We start from the raw sequence: 19,145 nt of genomic DNA, 5'->3' as shown, positions 1-19,145 counted from the left end.
TAGATATCAGCTCTTAAATTAAACTCTTATCAGCTAATTTTGTTGTTGTCATTGTATTTGTCCAAACAAATGTACCTTTAGTTGTACCAGGCATTAAAATGAACAAGGAATTGAAGAAAACAATGGTCTAATACTTTTTTTTCCATGACTGTATTTTAGCCCAGACAAATATTTATTACACATCCTAAACACAAAAGTGTGTTAAAATGCCTTAAATTATATATAGAAAAGGATATGACTGTTAACAGTTCAGAAAAAATAAATCAAATTCATACTATGTAGAGTGCACCTGCTCTCTTTTTGTGACATGGTCTTTATATTTTATACATCAAAATAATCTGGTTGCTGATTTAAATGAACCCTTGTATGTGTCTTTGACATTTTGGTCAAATAACAATTAACTTCAGTAGAATCATATGTATGATACAAGAAGAAATATTAAGGATGAAGTATGGAGCTTAAAAAATGTATTTTAGTTTTGGCAGGACAGAAACTCCCACATCATCTCTCAGGTTTTTGCTGTTTGGTGTTGTGCATGAGTGACCTTAAAAGGTGACCCAAATAGAATATCAACACAATCCCCTTCATCACCTGCAGGGTCTAAATATAGATGTAGGATCAGAGTTAAGAGCATGAAGTAAACCAGCATCACAACAAAGCCACAGACTTTTATGGGATGATGGTTGGGTTTTATGCTGTTGCACAGATTAATATTTTGTGCATCACAGTAAAAGTACTGGAATACAAAAAAACATTAATCTGTGCAACAGCATGAAACACTGTGATGCACAATGTTTGAGAAAGATATTGAAATAATATTAGCTGCACGGTGACAAGGTAGTTAATTTTGGACATGGTTAATGTTCATTGATGTAAATTTAGCTTATAAATGATTTTGATTGTTAAAAAGTACAGTAATAGTTTAAAGCCTGGGTAGGCAGGATTTGTTTTGGCATCACTGAGCAAAGCATTATGGATTATAATTATATTATATGCACCTCCTCTTGGCTCCGGTTTCAGACTTTAGAAAATCTGACCTGTGATGAGAGACTTTGGCCAATCACAGCTCATTTCAGAGAGATTTGGCTTTCCTATTGGCTGTTGGCCGACTCAGACATCTACTGTACTTGAAAGTAGGGGTGGGCGATATAGCCCTAAAAGATTATCACGATATTTCAGGGTATTTTTGCGAAAACGATATTACAAAATACTGCAAAATATATAGAAAATATGAGTTTTTAGTCTGAATAAATAAATAAAAATCAATCATAAATCCAAAATGTAGTGTAAAGTGGGCAGTCTGTGGGCCTAGAGGTCAGAATCCCAGGACTGACAGGTGAAGGACTGAAGTACCCTTGAGCAAAGCACACATTCACTTGTGTGTGTAAAAGGATGCAGACATTGAATTTCCTCATTGTGGGATTAATAAAAGTAATTACATTTTAAATCTTATGTGCAAATCTCTACAGTTGCCAAATACAAAAAAAATTACTATCGACTCTTGAGTATTAGCAAAACATAACCATCTAGGACCACCTAACCCCCCACCCAAGGGAAAATTTGGTACATTTTTACACCACTACGTCAAGAAGTAGGAATGTTGCCAATATCATGATATGCATTCTTTTTACTCATAAAAAAATACACCAATATAATCGTGAACGATACGATATGGTACACCCCAACTTGAAAGCTCTGTGCATCTCATACACATGCTAAAAGGTGCCTTGTGTGTCGGTTTGCGATGATTAATGATGATGTGTTAGTATTTGACGACCTGGGAATGAGAATAGTCTGGGTGAATCCTGCAGAAAAAGTTGCTACACTGTAATAAATTATTCTGTAGTCATTTCATTTTACTTAATATATTTGATAAATTGTATTAAATATAAATGCGTCCTTGATTTTGAGGCAGTTGTTTAAGTAACTTTAATATAAAATGTTTGAGATAGAATCTACTTATTTTGTTCACATTAAATACAATCTTTATGTGTATGTAATTCTTAATCAAGAGAATTTTGAATGAATCCAACACAATAGAATTACTCAGTTTTTAATTGACAGGCACTTCCTGTTAAGTTGTTATTAACTCAACTTGTAACATAGTTAGATTTAGTTAATAATATTGCGTGCCTGTGTGCCTCTGTTGCCTCAATTTTATTGAGTAGCAACTGAATACACTGCTGAGCAATTTCCAAAAACTTGTCAATTATTTACATAATTATATCATCAGAAATTTCTTAATATCAGCAAAGTGTTTTTAAAGAAAAGAGAAAAAAGTTGATTCTAAGTCAATAGTAAGCAAGTGCTTGTTTAATCATCTAACAGAATCTGAAGCACTCTTTCTGATGGTGGAATGAGAGAAGGGCCTGGTCTGCTGAGCTGTGAAATTAAGCAGGGTCTGAACCTTTCTGAGTACTCTCTTGTCATTCTTTACACAACATTTTTTTGGTGTGTGCAGCCAAAAGCAAGATCAAGAATTCCTTCGAGGAGAGATATTCTAAACATGTGCTCTGCTCTCCTCATTTGTTCAATCTGTGGCTTTCAGCGCCAACATTCGAGTGTATCCAGATACGGATCGCATTTTAATGCCAGGTGTAAACGAGGTCACTATGTGATGCTACAACTAACAACTGGGAGTGACAGATCAACGGGCCGATAGACAGCTCACAGAGTAGTTCCTTTCCTTACTTGCAACTTCTTCTAGCATTTGCTTCTAACAGAAAGGAAAAGTCCCCCGACAGCTCTGCGTGGCATTCACGCATTTAGCATTCAGGCACAGCATGCGCTCTAGCAAAAAGATTGCAGGGCTTCAAACTGGTTTGAAACAGTTGTAAACAGTCGCATAGCAACAGCAAGTCAGTTTTTGGGCTTTATAAAGGAGCTGACAGTCAGATAATAAACAACCAATAACAACTTACTAAGGAGACATACAACACAAACTGTTGCACAAGAAGCTGCACAGATGTTGAACACACACACACACACACACACACACACACACACACACACACACACACACACACACACACAAACACACACACACACACGCATACACACACACACACACACACACACACACAAACAAACACAAACACACACACACACACACACACACACACACACACACACACACACACACACAAACGCTCTTATCCTCCATCAGTCTTTCCCCACTTTTGCTCTTCACACCACTTCCTCTTACTTTCTTCTCCTTATCATGTCCTCCGTTTCCTCTTTCTTCTATTCTCTTTCTTCTTCTTTTTCATCCCTCTCTCTGTTGCCCTCCACACATCTTAATCCAAAGGGTTTTCAGAGGGAGGGGGAACTAATCCATTGCACACGTTCTTAAAATAAAAGATGGAAGGACAAGTAATGTGGAGATGAAAGTGCAGACTGCTCTCATCAGCAGAGAGGAGACATCTGAGGGAGCCGGGAGAAAAACGCCAAATGAAGAGGGAATCAACTGCAGTGCAGACTCTCTCACTGTCAAAATCCAGAGCTATTTTTAATTTAGTTAACGACTACAAAACAAAAACAGAGCAGCACGTGAGAAGGAGAAAGCGGGGGAGAGGAGAGGAGAAGATGTGATGATGAATCTGAACGGTTGTGACGTGAAAGATAATTATAGAACAGGACGAGTGCAAAAGGTTCAACCTGCAGCTGGAGGGGCCTGCGCGTTCACGGTGACGGTTCAGTCAGTCAATAAATAAACAGGTTTTTTTTATCAAAAGGAAAATAAGTTGGGAAGCTTGGAAGTCAGAGAGCATGTAATTCTACCTGCTGTTCATGTCTAGACTTTTTGTAGCTCTACTTTGATGTCTAGTTCACAAGATATCGCAAAAGTCCCAGAAAAAATAAACAGAACTGGTTCACATTTTGACACGTTGTTGAGTAGTAATGACATTTTTATCAATAAACTCTTCTTTAGAATAGTAAAATGTAAAAAGAAGTAAAACTGTGTGTGTGTGTGTGTGTGTGTGTGTGTGTGTGTGTTTCACAGTGATGGAATTTCTCCAAACTAAAAAACAAGGCTAAATTTGCACATCCAAAAGTTGCTGCAGCTTTAAGAGTTGTGTGCATGAGGGTAAATTATTACACTATAGGATGATAAAGACAATCCTGTCTTCTGGCTGGCATTAAGGGAAGCATCAACTGCCTTGAAGTTAAGCCACAATTTGCCTCAGTCAGGAAGTGAGCAGAGATGAGGGATCAACCCACCCTTTTTTATATAAGAATTTGAATAAAGAAATATTTTTGCACTTGCACTTGCATACCTTGTTGTTAACTGAGCACAAAGCTTTACTGTTTTTTTGTTGTTGTTGTTGTTTGGGAGGGGGTCTTTTATATCAAATCATGTCATTAAAATATATTCTAATACTTTTTATGTGTGTTTCTACATCCTGTAATTATGTTTCTAATAGTCTAATAGTCATTTTAGCGGCAGAGTCTGCCACTTCTATGCACATTCTGTTACTACCAGTAATCATGGGTCATCCCAAATCAACCAAAGTCCTGTTTGGACAAGACTTCATAGTATTACACGGGGACCTCATGTGGTTTATAAATTACACGCCTACATCTGCGCATGGGATATGGAAAGTCTGTATTCGTCTTGATTTTGTTGACATTAGGCCTGTGTTGGTATTTTTGGTTCAGTGCGCTGCACAGATCTCACACCTGCTCTCATCTGCAGCTCTCTGAAACTCTGTACACCGCTGTGTCCCGGGGAGTAGAGGGTGTTGTTGGTGACACAGAGTAGCACCAGTGGGCTTTAACCATGTTTGTTCAGGTTGATTAAAATGTACCAGAATTCACAGAAATGCAGGATATTACGGACGACTAGTGTTGACCAGACTGGTAGCCTTCTAGCTGCTGCAGTGTTGCAATTTGGTTCAAAAACATCATTTAACAAGAGAAGAATATGAATATTGACAGATTTAGGAAAAGGACTGTGACAAACCAGGCCAAACTTTTGTCCTCCCCCCAAAGCTAAAAAAACAACAACTGATGATGTGAAGATGTGGAAGCCGGGCAAATATTATGACAATTGTCAATTGACAATGTGAAAACAATGGATGCAGCAGGGAGCTTTTCTTTATGAAAAAGCTCGAAAAACTCTCTGAACACTACCTACTCATTACCAAATCAAATCAAATTAAATCAAATAACCGTTATTGTCATTATATAGGCAACTATACAACGAAATTGAAAGTGCCACTGCATAAGGTGCATAGTTTAGACAATCATAACACAAAACAACATGAGTAAAACATTTAAAAATACAGAGTTAAAACAAGGACAAAACAAGAACAAGAACAAGTTATGTGTGATGCAAATAAATATAAAAATAAATAAACGACCACTGAAAATGCTACAAAATTATAGATGAGGGAGTATGTCTTGCACATATTAATTGTGTTGCAGATGTCCGTTTTATTGCACCAAACAGCAGAGAAAGCTATCCACTGGACATTTAGCAGCTAAAGAGACAAACGTTTCCCTCATTAGTTGGTAGAGAACAAAAGCAGAGCTAAAAGAGAGTACATTTTTGATTTATATTCATCAGGTTGACAGAATCACGACTCCAGATGAATGATAATGTTGCTCCATTACCAACCGTGTAAACAACCAACTGTTTGCATTCAGGTTGCGTAGCTTCTCCCTGTTAGCTACCACACCATGCATGTGTCCCAGAACTGGGCTGATGGATGTTGAGCCTTGTACTTGAATAATAAGGCCATGGATGGATGGAAATCTACCTATTCAGACCAGGATGTAGTCACACAACTCAAGACAAAGCTGGACAATGCAAAGTCGCTGTGAAAAGGGGACCGCCAGTTCTTAGAAGCAATTAGAGTTAATGGCCTTGTTAATCAGAGTAATCACAGCCCACACTCACCTCGGTTTTTCCAGATTTATTTTTGTTTGACCTTTCCATGCATCTTCTTGTCAACCTGTGCTCTCATTATAATGGAAATGTGTGATTATGGGACCTGATCATTATAATCACATGAAAAGGTTAATGATGGACAGAGTCATTGGTTTTGCTTCATAGTGACATCATTAATTACTAAAGCATTGGTTCTCTTTCAGTATACATATAGAATAATACAACAAATGACGACCTGATGTCTGCGTACTGAAAAAGAAAAACTTTGTTACAGAGTCGAGCAGCATAATAAATGTATCCAGAGATATTTATACTAACTGTTTTGCTGTGTTCATGTGTTTGTATATATTAATACTGATCCAGCCTTCACCTCTGGGTGGAGCGGACTTTAAGTGAGTTTGTATTTAGTTAATGTCTAGACTCCAATTCTCTGTGTGACCTCTCCTGTCTTTGCTGTATTGTTGAACATTTAACAGTGAGTGTCATGTTCAAAATATATGTCAGTATTTGGGGTTTTCAATCTGTACTCCCTGCAACCTGAATATCTCCAGGTGTTGCTTTCAGAGGAGTTTAGTGAGTGAGCCAATCACCAATCACTAATCATTCACTTAATTTCACTATACTGCCCTACAAAGCCAAACTGCAGTAACTACGTAAAGGGTTAAACTGAGAAAAACTTAGAAAGTTTTTAAAAAAAAAAACATTTTTAACTGGCCAGCCAAATGGGTTATAGGTGATTTAACACTTATTTCTCCATGTATTGCTGATGTAATTTTTATGCTCAAAATCATGACGATTTATTTGACCTTTGACCCCAAAAATGTAGTTACTGCACTCTGGTTTTGCAATGCTGTAAAGGGTTCTAATATTAATGGAAAACAGAGTGCAGTAACTACAATGTTTCAGCTGTCTTCTTTCAGCTTTTATATTTTGTGTTCACTGAATAAACATTTTCAATTTGATTTTGTTATACATGTATTTAAAAGTGTTTAACAACTCTATTCAAACATTTGTGTATTTTAGACTTAATATTATAAAGTAATCTTATATTTTAGTCTTAATATAATTGTATCTTGCTTTTTTTATCACTATTACAGATGCAAGTAAAAATATTGATACATATTTCTATCATCCCTAAGATTCGCCTCTATTTTGAAATTCCCACTTCCCATATTTTAGTTTCTTTTTGTAATTTTATATACATTTAAAATATAATATCCTCTCATATCGAGTTAAAGCCCCGGAATTGAATCACATTTCATCACCTCATGGCAGACTTTGGGCCATCAGCAAATATCACATTGTTTTCCAGAGAATCAATTTAAAATCATACTGACTTTAAAATTGCTGCAGTTCCCCTTAAAGGCATTCATCTCTATAACCAATTAAGACCTGGTATTATTAACTCACATGTTAATAGAGCTGAAAACGGGCATATTGCAACAACCACACAGTAATACTTGGTTTAATGTGTCATGAATGTCTTTCTAGACACAGTATCATCATTTCCCATCTGCTGTGGCATTTTGATATCGTATTATGATGCAATTAAGCAGAGGGGGGAGGGTTGTTGACTGAAAACTCATCTGTTCAGATATGTCATGTTAGCACACTGTACGTTCTTTTTTGCCATTTGATTCCTTCTCTACAAATCAGGGTTTTTTCACTCTTTTCCTTCATCCTTTGAACTACTGCTACTTAAATTTTCTTAACCTTTGTTAACAATTCCTATGTAAATCTTAAGCTCACTGTTGAAAAGGTAGATGATGGATAAAGCAGAGTGTAGTACAGTTGTATTAAGGAGATCAGGACGGATGGAGGGTTTAAGGGGAAGGACTGTGCAGCTGGTGAAGAGAAGGTTGAAGGAGGGATTGATGAAGGCGGGCTAGTGATAGAGGAGGATGAGGAAACCTGCACTGTACTACAGTGGGAGCTGGTGGCAGTGACAGATTGTGGTTCCGGTCTGCTGCTGGGACGATGCCTGCAGGTCTGGACCTGACACAGCCAGTGGCCTTGTACGAGCCAAGTCGGTGACAAGCCTGCTGGGCAAAATGTAATAAGTTGTATTTAATGCTGATGAGAATATCAGTAAATGGAGAAAAACACCTCCAGGTGACCTTGACTTAGCCTTAGTGCAGACAATATCTGAATACAATGTGATATACAGAAGCTGGAAAAAGACGACACAGTGTCTCCTTGTGGTTTTATATCAAGAATTCGACGGCAAAATCATCAAGAGTCGAGACTTCACTGTCAGATCACTAAGCTGCAGAGCTCATTGAAAACCTGAGCGGCAGGTTGAATTGATTTCCTGAAGACTCAGTATAATCTCTCCCTCTCTATCTGGATATCCCTCTTTCTCTCCCCTGTCTTTGCCCTGGTCCCACTCTTCCTTCCTTCCTTCGTCAACTCTGAATATATAATAAATCTCTTTCATTCTCTCCATCCATCACTTTGCGCTCCCTTGGCAGTTGATTAGCGTCTGTCCACTCTAATCTTCCCTGCATGGCGGAAAATGGCCTCCTGACTTTTTGTTTGGACCCTTCAATCTTGTGGGTAGAAAAACCCAATTTGGCCTTAAATGTCTTCTGCCAATCATGTGATGGGAAGTTATCATCCAATCGTTGTTTGGAATTAAGGGTTGGGCAATATGGCCAAAATCTTCTATCCCATTATATGGCTCTATGCCTGGTACAACTAAAGGTACATTTGTTAGGACAAATATAATGATAACAACAAAAATAGCTCATAAGAGTTTAATTTAAGAGCTGATATCTAGACATCTTCCATGGTTTTCTTGATAATAACCAAAATCATTATCGAGAAAACCATGGAAAATGGCTAGATATCCCTAGATATCCTAGATAATTGTTATGAGCTATTTTTTGTTGTTATCATTACATTTGTCCAAACAAATGTATCTTTAGTTGTACCAGGCATTAAAATTAACAAGAAATTGAAGAAAACAAGGGTGGTCTAATAATTTATTCCATGACTGCAGGATAACGCATGTATCCTGGTAATTCAAAAATAAATAGTGTATAGAAATAACCACATGGTCAAGCCGATTTTTGTATGCCACTGTGAGAGTGCTTCAAATATGAAAATTATTGATTATTTTCTCAAGGATCAGACTGTAAAACGTGGTGATGACGTAAATACTGTGATGCTGTTTGGCCTTTTGACATCATGGTGATCACCAAATGCATATATAACACTGAATGACATCCAATGCAAAAGTAATGCAATACATTATTTCAAGTTGTTTCTGATGTCATATCCACCTATATATCTGACATCTGATTTTTAACACAATACAAAAAAACTGTTGAATTTACACACATTTGACTCAAAAACTGAGCAGTAACAATAAGTAAGAGACGCCTGATTTCTTTGTTAATTTTTAATAAGTCAGCGTGAGGTGGCCACTGGCGGTGGAAACCTGTTTGGTCATTATTGACTTGACTTTGCTGAAAGGCACGTGTGTCAGCAGATGTTGGCTGTGTGGATACAAACGGAGAGAGGAAACACTGCCAGCATCAAGAGAGAACTTAATTAACATTCACAATTAACATGAAGAACAAATGGATTTCCAGGTGCTTTGACTCCACAATTCAATTATTGCTTTTTTACTGGCAATGGACTCAGTGAAGGTCAGGGCTGTGCCATAATTATGGAGCACTCTGCACCAGAACAGCGTGGAGGATTATTGAGAGACAAAGGCTCTTTTTAAAAGGTTAACTATGCCGTCCGCGGTAGTGTTTAATAAGCACAGTAAAAGAAGGCAGCGTTTGTCTCATTAAGGGACTGTAAACCATCAGGCACTAAACATGAGGGAAATGTGGCACTGATGGAGATAATTACTGTGGAGTACTGGATCTCTCTGAGCTAACAGCACAGGAAACAAAAGTCCTATCATGATACTAACAGGTGCTCTCAGATGTTAAGAAAAAGCCTTTCTGAAGATGAGTATAACACTGCCCATGTTTATGAGCCAGTGTACTATATATAAATTATTGTGCGGCATGCATGCTAGTGATGTTAGCAATTAGCAAATATTAGCATGCTAAACTAACAAAGTGAACATGGTTAACATGATTCCTGCTAAACATGAGCATACAGTACTCACATATTGATCATGTTAGCATACGGACAACAGCATTAAATCACTCACTGCTTTGTTGTCTAGTTCTTTGGAACCAGCACATGTGCAGAATGGATACGGCAGCCAGGAGGACCCCATGCTATTAGCTAACACTAGCGCTAGCTAACTAGCTAGCTTGGTGAGAAAGCTCATCACTCAAAACGTAGACACTTTTAGGTGGCCAAAATGTTCCATTTAACTTTAATGAAATGAAAACACACTTTCAAAGGTTTAAAGTTCTCAGACGAACACTCACAATACGAATTGTTTGCGTATTTTAGCTTCTATTTTACTCTAAATGGGACCAGAATTTACAAAATGAACATCATGCTGTATTGAAGAAGACTCTAAACTAGGGATTGGGAACATAAACTCAGTAAAATGTATAAATAAAGGGAGAAATGGGATCATTTTCCCATTGACTATCATACAGTCATGGAAAAAAATATTAGACCACTCTTTTTCTTCAATTTCTTGTTCATTTTAATGCCTGGTACAACTAAAGGTACATTTGTTTGGACAAATATAATGATAACATCACAAATACTTTATAAGAGTTTAATTTAAGAGCTGATATCTAGACATTTTCCATGGTTTTCTTGATAATGATTTTGGTTATTATCAAGAAAACCATGGAAAATGTCTAACAAATGTACCTTTAGTTGTACCAGGAATTAAAATGAACAATAAACTGAAGAAAACAAGGGTGGTCTAATAATTTTTTCCATGACTGTATAATAAAACTTCTTTTTGCAACCAGATGAGTCGCCCCCTGCTGGCCGTTAATAAGAATGCAGCTTTAAGGCACTTCTGCTTTGACTTTCCTCTCCCAGACCCAGAGGGTTGTTGTTTGGTAAATTCAGCCTCACAAAGCTGCTGCATGGCTGTAACATCTTGTTTATGTCTGCATTTTGTCTAATATATAGACATGGCGCAGATCAGTGCAAATAAAACTCAAGGTGTTTTTTATGGCTGGCTATCTTTTTTTTTAAATGTCTCCCCATACCACTCACTGTGTCGCTGTGTAAAACCCTCCAAATACAATATACAAAAATAAAATGTGCCTTTGATTGATGCCGATGTCCTTGGCACTGATGTTAAATTGCAGTTCAATTTCTCGAGACTGGAAAGCACTCAATAAAAATAGCACCAGGATCCAATGCTGTTTAGAGCCAACTTGGAAGTCCCGGATAAAAGTCTTTCCAACCTAAAAATGTCAAAACAAAAATGGCTGGTGGCAAATATCCAAGACCTGAATCACCTGTTACTTAGGCAAAAAACAGTCAGTGACTACAAAACCTTTTCAGCTTTGTTAGAGGAGGTAATTGGAAAGGAATTAAACGATGCATCGGATTTCACAGGACAAAAGGATTTGTGGGTGATTTCGGGTCAGGGTTATGGTGAGAGCAAGAACTGGATCTGGATTTGCAAGATAATTATCAGACGCATAGAGGATTTCATGGTCCAGCCTCAAAGGACAATGACTCAACATTAAACTGTGATCACTGTCTTACTTTTCCACATGCACTTTCGTGTATACAAAGAGAACTGTGGGTATGCAAATTGAAATTTGATCAACCATTTTCGGGAATGACCTCAGGCAGATCCATAACATTGACCCGTAGCTTATTTCTAAAAGCCACTCAGTTACCTGTGCACTGAGAAAAAGGACACAGGACTCTGCAGACGTCAGTGGAAACTTGATACATAATTCAGAGGCAACTATCAAATCTGTGATCACTTAAGACCACAGTGAATGGGTGCAGCTGTAACGACTGCTGCTTATAGTACAGAACAACTGCCTATGAGTGAATTATGACTGGTCTAGAAGAGGCGTTAATGGGAAAGATTTCCAGAGTTTAAAAATTCATGAAGAAATGGAAACGCTATGAATGGCGCCTGGGTAAACAGTGTGATCAATGCTCGCTATTTGGCGGGCTAAATTTAGCCCTGCCTTACACTGCGTCCCACAAGCCGGGCTTATCAGTATCGTTTATCAAAATCTGTGACAGGCTGGACATGGCAGCTGCAGTAAAAAAAAATAATAAAAAAAGGCCTTTCTGGCTGCTCAGGAGGCGTGAAATCACCTGGTGAGAGTGGGGATAACGCAGACGAATAAACTCTGAGTGGGAATATTAATCTTAGGCAAACATCTGTCCTTAGAGAGAGAGCGCGAAAGCTACCGCTGCTGACTCATTCTCTCTTTCTGCCCCTCTCCTCACTGCTTCATCACACATCCACCCTCTTTTCTCAGCTCCATTTGTTTTGTTTTTTTCTAAATGTTCCCATCTGATGCCGCCTGGTAATGTGCTTTCATGTTTCAGTAAACACTTCTTGGATATACAATATTCTTCATCGCTGCCACAGAAGTGGGACGAAGGTAAACCTTGGAGACCTTTCTTTTGTATTATGAGACATTCTTTTCTGCTGTAGTTTGTATGGATATCCCATGGGAAAGGAGTAAGTCATCCGGCAAGATTTAAAACATAGTGAATATCAGCCGTTTTTATGCTACCGTACAAAGGCTACTACGCAAGATGTGTCAAGTCTTATGTTTCTAAAAACAGCTGCCTTGAGCAGAGGGGGATGAAATGGCTACATCAGACCTGGGACTATTTCAATGTTATTCATTTGTTTGTCCTTCTTTATTTGCCTTTATCCAGATTTGTATCCTTAAAAACATAGATACAGTCACACACAGTGTTGTAGGTCTTGGTCTGTGACAAAAAAAAAATTGTTTAATTTCAATTTTATACTGAAATTTTCATTATTAACACAAAAGTAACCAAATCTTGAGTGTTCTCACCAAATGCAAAATTAATTTCTGCCATGCGATTCTCAATTTACAATAATATACTTGCAATTTTGACCACTGAACCATATTGGGATCATTTGTCTTTAATCGAGTTATTCACACAAGATGCACACAACGATGATACAGACAATCTTTCTTTGCACCATTTCTTTTCAGCAAAAAATTACCACTATTGCTGCTTTTAAGGAAGTCCCAGATAAATCGAAGAACCAAACGCTGTTGTTTCGTGGTTCAGAAATGTATCCAGAGGCACACACAGCTCAGTGAATTTCACCACCCTCTCCAGGAGCAGAGTCTGGATGACTGCTACTACTACAGATGTATGCAGTGTATACAGATTTTTCAATGGCTTCATAAATGGGTCAAAAGTATGCCGAAAAAACTACCTCGTCATGCTGGTTTGAAAGAAATTGAAATTGAAGAAAACAACGTTTTAATATTTTTTTCCATGACTGTATGTAATCACACATTTATATGTAAATACCCTTCATATTTGATGTGAACACACCATAAGATTAAAACAACTTAAAACCTGAAATAAAGCTATTAAAATATTAAATACAACATTTTGTGCTGCCAATGACCTTCATGTAAAGAATCACACCAGTTTCAAATATAAATAGATGCTAAATACATTATGCAACCAAAGGGCCACCTATGTGAAGAGATGAGAGTGAAACCATGAATTATTCAGGTGGCCTGAAGTGTGACAGGCCTGGAACAAACTCAGGATTATAGATACTGGATCAGACTGGGCTTTCTTTACATTTTTCTTCGGTGCAAAAATACACCACTCAAAGACGCTTTAACACACTTTCTGCAGCTAAACATATTGATATAGTAGCAGCAAGAAAATATGTTTGGAAAAAAAGGCAACTCTACCCACAACTGTGCGAAGCTGCAATATATTCACACTGACCTTAACAGCAACATTCACAAACAATGAATTTTAATTTGTTTTCCTGACAATAGCTGCTCCTGTCTCCTCATTCTGAATTTGATGCAGTCTGTTTTTACTGAGGTTAAGAAAAGAGCATTTTATAGGATAACCCACAGAGCCAGAATGATACGATATATGTATATGCTTAATGCAAGTCATAATCCAGCCCTCTTTTATTAGCCTTGTCCATTCTGAAGACCAACAGTGATGACACTGAAACTATTTCAGACGGTCATTTTTTCTCATACAGCAGTGAGAAAAACTCCTGACAGTGAAACAGTCAGTGTTTGCTGATAGAAAAGCATCAGTCACTCAGTAAAGCTTGTTTTTTCAGCAGAGTGTGTGTGTTCAGCCCAGCGGAAAGACTGCAAACACTGAGTGAAAATACTCACTTTATACACACTGTTGTTGAGATAGGATGGCCCTCCTCCACCTCTCCTCTGCTCTCCCTGCTTCCTCTTGCTCCTCGCTGGAGGCGATTGAGTGCTCCTAATCAGCAATCATTTGAAAGGTCATGAATGAGACGGCTGTGGGAGTTGGCTGTAAGCTAACAGTTTGTCTCAGTCAACTGGTGCACTGAGCTGGCACTTTCTGAGCAGCAGTTTAACTAAATTGGCTTTGAGACCTTCGCTGCACTCTTCCTTTTTTCTTCTTTGTGACTTTGTTATGATGCTTTTTTGCAGCTTTTACTATGAATCAATTGGGATGACCATTATTCTGATCCTCTCATCACACAAGGCCAAACTCCTCATGTCTTAATTACTGTCAGACACATATTAAGGCTTAAAGGTAAATGCTATATTCTCTAAAGGGAATACTTACACTTATTGCCTTTCTTCATGGGAGTTAAAGCCTTTACACACCAGGAGCATGCTGAATAAACAACTTGAATTTTCAAATATTTGGAGGCAAATATTTTGCATCACAGCTACTCATACCAGCAGTGATGTAAATCTGTGACAGTTGCAGGCATTACTTATTCAATAAGAAGTTTGAATAGATTCACCAGGTAGAGGGCTAATTACCAGGATCCCATGACCCAGAGAAGCTTCTGGCAGTCTGTCTGAGGCCAGTGGTTGTAAAGCGTGAGCTACCGTAAGTTATTTTATTGAGCTTCCTTTAGGCAAAATGCTCTCAGGCGTATTAGAGTTCACTTTGATAATGCAATAAATATGTTTCGGGCTTTTATTGTTAAGAACGGGAGGCGTTGATCGTGTTCAAAATCCTCAATAGTGTGCAACACAACATGATTGAAAGTTCATATGAATAACAAACAACAGTTTGAAAAAATATATTGATGTGCACATTAATTGCACAAAAAACCCACATATATACAAATTTATATACAGTCAAAAAAGTATTAGACCACCCTTGTTTTCTTCAACTTCTTGTTCATTTTAATACCTGGTAAAACTAAAGGTACATTTGTTTGGAAAATTATAATGATAATTTAAAAACGCTTATAAGAGTCTAATTTAAGAACTGATATCTAGCCATTTTTCATGGTTTTCTTCATAATGATTTTGGTTATCATCAAGAAAACCATGAAAAATGTATATAGATATCAGTTCTTGAATAAAAACTCTTATCAGCTAAGAAAACAATGGTCTAATCATTTTTTCCATGACTGTATACACATTTATATATACATACATATATATATATACGGTATATAAAGGCTTTTTTCGATGAGAAGATAGGTACCACTCTCACACCAGTCAATCTTCTCATGTAACTCTTCAGCTGCAGTGAAGCTGATTTGTTTGTTTGATCATACTAAAACCTTGAAACAATTCACTGACTTTGTTAACATTGCATATTTCAGAGTGCTCTAAAACTTGTACAAACACGGATGACTTCATTACTGTGTGCAGTATGGTCTCAGAGCCAGTCTGTGTGCACAGAGATGCTGGGACAGATGGCTCAAGCCAGATTTAATCAGGCGTCCTACTGTCAACAACCACAACGTTGTCTCCTCCAGTACAGATACAACAGTGTCCCTCTGATCCCTACAACCACACAGCATCTGCTGAGGCATTCTGGCCTGTGTGTCTGTGTGTGGCCTCCTTTTTGTGTTGCTTATGCATGAAAGTGCAGAGTACTGTATGAGCAATGTGCCCATATTTGTGCATAGAAGTGCATATGTCCCTCCCTGCTCTCTAAGCAATATTGAATCACCAGCAGGGCCAAACATGCAGATTGTATTGTTTATTGTATCCTTTGGATCCCCATTAGTCTTCATAGAGATGAAGACTATTCTTCCTGGGGTCCACATTAAATCAAACAAATTCACACAGAGACATCACAATCTCCAATCAATCACAGACAGGTAAACTGACAGAGCGACAGGTGAGTGAGAAGAAAGGATGTGGAAGGAGAGAGAGGGAGGGGAAAGTGAAATAACAGAGGTGGAATGAAACTTCTGTGTTTCACAACATCACTATAATCACTCAATGACCTTAATGAACTTACTGCACTATGGGAAAGACAAACAAAGGGGCACAAAAAACTCTAAAAGGGTGTTATCCCACACTCTTCTCCCAACACAGCACCCCGTTCATCCCGAACACACATTTCTAATCACCCCTGTGCAAAAGAAAAAGAAACATTAATATCCCTCCTGCTTCTCATTATTTCTGCTCTTTCATGTGGCAAACCCAGCCTTCCCTGCTGCTCAGCAGACAATCCTTCATATGCTAATGTGACATGGGTTGATATCTGATACTGTACAAGTACTACAGATCATTATTTGTAATAGTCATGTTCCCTAGAGGATGCATGCCAATGACTTTGGTTATCCAATTTGCTTTTTTTTCTTTAGCAACACCACAAAGTGGCATGTATCAGCGTCCACATTCTTTAAAGAAAAAAATACTTGTGCAATGAAAACCGGGTGCAGCTATGCTGTATTGAAGATGGGTTTCGTTCTATCCTTCTGATGACTTCATACCAGAGTGTAAGCATTTCAGGAGCAGAGAGTTTTGCCTATCTTGAGTGGGCACATCCCTGCCGGTCGTCTTGCTTTTTACATGACCTAAATCTGAATCAAACCATATCCCTAACCTTGTTAGCAAAATGACCAAACTGCATGCTCCACTGTCTGCCTAGGGGGTTGTTTATGAATGTTGAATATGATTTGATTCTTGCTATCCTATGGCCCCAACCAGAGACTAACTGTGTTGTGTAGTGATACATCAATGGCACTGTCCATGGTGCTGAAAAAGCAAAAAGAATTGTGACTTTTTCTGTCAGTTCTGCCCTTCTCAGGCAGGTGGGAGGTATTCATAGGATTAGCCAGGTAACAAATCGCCACTGCCTGTGCTAGTTGTACCATTAATATAATAAACTGCCTGTGTGTCCGGACAGATGCTGGAGAAAAGTGTGAGGGATGAATTGGAGTGAGGAAATGAGTTCCAGAGTTTTTATAACTGGTGAGACTTCCTGTGGTGACATATATTCTTCTAACTGATGGCATCACACATCTGTAGGGGCCATAAAACCACAGGCATTGTGGGGAACTGAGTTTGCTGGCTATTTCCTTGCCAGAGAACAAAGGGGACTAAGACATTATTTTGCAAGGCTGAGATGAGAAATGCTGTTGAATTTTCCATTCATGTCAGTACACTATGCACAAATGAACAAAATCCATCTGTGACATACCTTAAGGTCCCAACAAAGTACAGACCTGTGCGACTGAGACTGTTTGCCTGTCCTGGCTCTCCTCCTTGTCCTACAATCTCACCCTGGGGAGACTTATGTCTCTCTAACAGGTGCCCAAACTGGCAGTTTGTTACAAGTGAGAGAAGACTGCACTAGCAACAGCCACTCCACAGGCCTGGCAAGACCCCTGGTGATAGTAAATGTAATACAATCTACATTACTCCCCTCACCCTCTCCTGCCAAAAGGTTGCCAATTCTTGCCCTGCATGAGACTGTATCACAGCTTTTATACAGACAAACAAATCCCACACAGTGCATCTGATCTGCTGCAACACTTTCCTTGACCCTGGTGGAAAACTGAGAGGTGTGATGTTGGCACAACACTCATAACTGAGCCTTTCTCACCTCCCACTATAGGCTTGAAAAGTCAAAGTCACTCTTTTTGTCCCTCTGCTGAAAAATCAATGTTTTTTGTTCCTTTATAGAAGAAAACATTTTACAGCAGAGGTTAGACATGAATGCAGAAATAGTCTGTCAAGCCGAGAGGTAAAAGAAAAGAGAACCTCTTCAGGCATCTTGCTCTGATCCTTTCGTTTGACACTTTAACCCTGCTGTACTGCTAAATATCTAAGAATTCAGCCCTTAATGCATCTACCTCTTTCATTAAATCTGACAGGCGGACAATAGACATGCAAGGAGGTGAGAAAGGATTGGAGGAAAAGAAAGTACATAAGACACTAAGAGCAAAGAAACCTCATGATACCGCAGCCCATCAAGGGCAGCATGGCTGGAAGGCACTGGCCCATTAGCATTGTTCTGCTCAATGTGAGCTCATTCATGCCAAGAGGGGAACAGAAAAGGGAAGAAAAAGAGGAGAAAAGAGACAGAGCGATAATCACTGCTGATTTACACCTGCTGTTAGAAGCCCCATCCTCCCTCTGATTAGTCTACTTCAGACATAACACCCTGAGCACTGATTACATGCTTGCAGCTCCAGACACCTGCACACCAAGCAACAACTACAACCCTGCTTACCATACTTGCATGAAGAGCTCTTGATTTGAGACCGTTTTTGTGTTTCTGACAAGCCAAAGCAAGAACACTGCCCTCAACGCTGGTAGCTGACAGAGCACTAAGCTGGAGTGGCACGCCATATCACTGCTGAGTACAACCGTATTTCTGTTCAACTTTGAAGCGGTTGTAAACGGTGTATATTGCTGCGAATACGCTCAAACATTGTGTGCCGAATGCTTGACTCAGGATTTCAAGCTGCTGATACAAAAAGTTTGCTGACTCCAGTCAAGCTGGTGGAATTACATCAGCCAGCTTGTATTTGTGCTGTCTGATAGGAAGGTCCACAGGTTAGAGTTTTACACTATAAAATATGGGCTCACGGTAGATGAGGGTCAATGTGCGGTTAGACAGCAAACACAACATAATGGTTTAAATGATTTAAATGGTTTAAGACTGGGGCGGTGGCATGGGTGTCAGGTTATATCAGATATTAATCATAAGCAGTGAGATTAAATGTACTGCCACTCTGGATGTCTGAAATATGTTGGTACTATCAGAATTAATTGAGTGTTTTTAGCCTTGTTAACAGCCTGGCTCTGTGGAAGGCAAACTGTCTGTCAGTCTGCCTGCCACTTCAATCCAAACTATCTCAGCAACTGTTGAGTCGTGTTCCCCTTAG

This window comes from Centropristis striata, chromosome 4, assembly GCF_030273125.1.
Source record: "Centropristis striata isolate RG_2023a ecotype Rhode Island chromosome 4, C.striata_1.0, whole genome shotgun sequence".
Classification (NCBI taxonomy): Eukaryota; Metazoa; Chordata; class Actinopteri; order Perciformes; family Serranidae; genus Centropristis; species Centropristis striata.
Note: the sequence above shows the minus strand (reverse complement) of the source record.